The sequence below is a fragment of the Dipodomys spectabilis genome, unplaced genomic scaffold (genome assembly GCF_019054845.1).
Source record: "Dipodomys spectabilis isolate Male_0828 unplaced genomic scaffold, ASM1905484v1 ptg000018l, whole genome shotgun sequence".
Taxonomy (NCBI): domain Eukaryota; kingdom Metazoa; phylum Chordata; class Mammalia; order Rodentia; family Heteromyidae; genus Dipodomys; species Dipodomys spectabilis.
The window spans coordinates 9,385,057-9,388,539 of record NW_024870695.1 but is presented as its reverse complement, the minus strand read 5'-3'; the positions used below and the strand labels follow the sequence as shown (position 1 = coordinate 9,388,539).

The following is a 3,483-nucleotide window of genomic DNA, read 5'->3' as shown; positions in this document are numbered from 1 at the left end:
AGGATGCCAGATGTAGTGGTTCATGCCTCTAATTCCAACTACTCTGGAAGTAGATATCAGGAAGAGGATCATGATTTAAGGCTGACTCAGTAAAAAAGTGCACAAACCTCATCTGAGTGTGGTGGCATGCACCTGTCATCCTAGCTACATGGAAGATATAAATAGGATGGTGGCCAGGCTGGCCTAGAGAAAAATATGAAACCTGACTTGATTTTTTTTGGGGGGGTCAGGTCGTGGGGCCTGAACTCTGGGCCTAGGCGCTGTCCCTCAGCTCTTCAACTCAAGGCCAGTGCTCTACCACTTGAGCCACAGTGCCACTTCCGGCTTTTTTTCTTTTTTGCTTATGTGGTGCTGAGGAATTGAACCCAGGGCCTCAGGCATGCAAGGCAAGCACTCTACCACTGAGCCACCTTCCCAGCCCTGAATTTTTTTAAAATCAAATCCAAGTTTTATTAGATTTTAGATTACATATTTCAATTGATTTTTGTTGCAATTTTATAGCTTTATTTGACAGTCACTGGTTCTCATCCACATTGACTGTCTGTAGATTTTTTAATGTGGTAACAGAGACATAGGTTACCAAAATATAGAGCTTGTTTGGTGAGTCTTCATTCTCATTTCCATTTCTGAATAACCACACGTGGATCCGTTAGGGGACATTCCTTACTACTTTGGCTCAGACAGCTTTGTTGAGCCTGGTATCTCAATGCACACATCTGGAGTCCCCATCTCCTTCATGATAAACTTCCACTTTTCTCTGAGTGCATGAAGAACATGCTTTTTAAAGTCCACTCCAGTTGGACACTGGTGGCTTACGCATGTAATCTTAGCTACTCAGGAGGCTGAGATCTGAGGATTGTGGTTCAAAGCCAGCTGCGGCAGCAAAGTCTGTGAGATTCATCTCCAATTAACCGCCAGAAAACTGGAAGTGATGCTATGGCTCAAGTGGTAGAACACTTGCTTTGTGTTGAAGAGCTCAGAGACAGTGCCTGGGCTCAACATTCAAGCCCCGTGACCTACCAAAAAGCCCACTCCATGGATGTGCTTGTGAATGTTGATAGTATATTCTCGGGCCATGACCTTGTTAATGGCAGAATGGCCTTTATTCTTCTCACCACCCTTTTTTTTTTTTTTTTTGGTCGGTCCTGGGGCTTGAACTCTGGGCTTGGGCGCTGTCTCTGCGCTCTTCAGCTCAAGGCGAGCGCTCTACCACTTGAGCCACAGTGCCACTTCCAGTTTTCTAGTGGTTTGTTGGAGATAAGAGTCTCATGGACTTTCCTGCCCAGGCTGGCTTTGAACCCCAATCCTCAGATCTCAGCCTTCTGAGTAGCTAGGATTACAGGCGTGAGCCACCGGTGCCCGGCTCACCACCCTTCTTTTCAGGAGCCATTCTGCTGGCTAGTCCAAGTTGGAAAGAAGAAACCCTACTTGATAAATAGCCAAAGTAAAAATAGCTGGGGACATGGGTCAAAGAGTAGAGCACCTGCCCAGCAAATTTAAGGCCCTGAGTTCAAACTTCTGTACCTACTCCCCCATACTTCAGAAAAAGGGTGGGATGTTGAACATAGAGGGGCCTGGGGAGGGCGGTTATAATTCACTGATAAAGTGCTTGCCTGACGTATTAGAGACTCTGAGTCCCATCCTCAAATTAATTAAACAAATGAATGAAAAAATAAATACAAGAAGACAGGAGGAAGTGCATGATGATTTTAGTGATGGATGGAGGATTTCGGGAGAGCTGGCTAAGGAGGAGCAGGGAGTTAGGGAGTAGGGAGTGGGATGTGGGGAAGGGAATAGAGGCTGGCAGACGGAGCACAGGGTTCTGGAAGGAGTGGGAGGGGCATGTTTCTGCCCCCTGAATAAACAGAGGCCTAGAGAAGGGGATTCAAAGGCTCTGAGTGGAGCTCTCAGAAGCCCAGAACGAGTTAGTCCCCCAAGAAAGATTCTGGAGGCCCCCTCTCAGCCAACTCAGGTTACAGAGGAGTGTTTCCTATTTCAGGCCCCTTAGCCTGGCTGGACCACTCAGCCTCTCCTCCCTCCCTCCTGCCCCGCCTCCCCAGGGAGGGACACACTTGATATATGAAGTGTTTCCACCTAGCCGCTTGGGAACCCCACAAAGGCTTCAGTGTATGATGGCCCCTCCCCCTGCCTTCCCCAGCCCTTTCCCTTCTTCCTTCTGTCTGGGAGTCTGGGAATGCCTCCTTTTCCGGGACATCACAGAGAAGGAGGACATGTGGTGGGTGGGGACATTCCAGTCCTCTCCAGCCCCCATCTGGGATGGGGGAACCTAAGAGAGGATTGGGCTTGGGGGCTGGGGAGCTGGGAGGGTTGCCTTCTATCTACTTCTGCTGCTCTGCCTGGCCCTGCTGTGTGCACATGCCTTTTCTTTATAAGGGAACCTTAAGGAGAAGGAAAATTGAATTTTCAAACACTCCTTAAATGCTGACAATACGTTAGGATGTTGTACAAAACTCAACTCTGTTTTCAATAGCAAGTTATTCAAGACCATAGACTTGGGACCAAACCCCAGCTCTGTGAATGGAGCAAGTTTCTGGAGACCCCCCACCCCCAGCTTCAATGCTTCCCTTCCTAAAAAAATGATAGAAAGTTCTTTACAAGAGGAATTAAATGAGATACTATACCTGAGATACCTGGCAGGTATTTATTACATGGTAGGTGTTGAGCTTATGCTGCTAGAATCTTTGTAAGGCCAGAGCAGTCAGTCCTGGAGCTCTATGTGACCTAGGCAGGAGCTCAGGGGCCTGGGGCCAATATAACTAGGCCAGGTGGGGCGTGTGTGTCTGTGCGCACGTGCACACATGTGCAGTGCAGAAAGGGGAGTCCTGATTCCTAAGAGCCCTCTATGGACGCGCAGATGGCCCGTGCCTGACTCCAAAGCAGCCTAAAGTCAGGGGCCCTGAGGATACAAACACCCCGCCCCCCCCACTCCTACCCACAGGCAGGGAGGACCACTCCACCACACTGGGTGGTCTCTGGCCCAGAAGTTTCTTCTTCTGACTCAGAGAGAACTGTAGCTGGCCCTGGGCCACGGCAGCCACATTGCCATGCATACCACACGTCCATCACTGTAGTTCTTTGGCCATGTCGACCCAGTGAAGGGGTGGCGAGCACACTCGGGCATTTGGAATAAGGTTATATATGGAGTGTGCAAGTGCACACACTGCGCACTCATGCAGGGGCTGTGCATAGGTTGGATGTGGCCACCGGCATCTTCTCCTATGTGTGTGTACATACCTGTCTGTGGGCACACACTCATCCTGGGGTTCCTGGGTGCATGTGTGTGCCATGTGCCTGGATGTCGGCTCGTGTCCACGTGTGTGACTGCTTGTCAAACAAACTCCCTGGAGCTGGGACTCCGCAGGAAGGGTCAGATGGCAGTCTGAGACACTTTTCATGTGTCAGGAAAACCAGGCTCCCCTTTCAGGAAGCCTTCCCAAGGAAAATAAACCAGCCGGGCTCCTG

The 3,483-nt window shown here is 49.8% G+C and overlaps 1 pseudogene; it reads right to left on the bottom strand.

Moving 5' to 3' along the window:
* Nucleotides 1–487: 487 nt before the first annotated feature.
* Nucleotides 488–3,071, bottom strand: LOC122103582 (annotated as a pseudogene).
* Nucleotides 3,072–3,483: the final 412 nt, after the last annotated feature.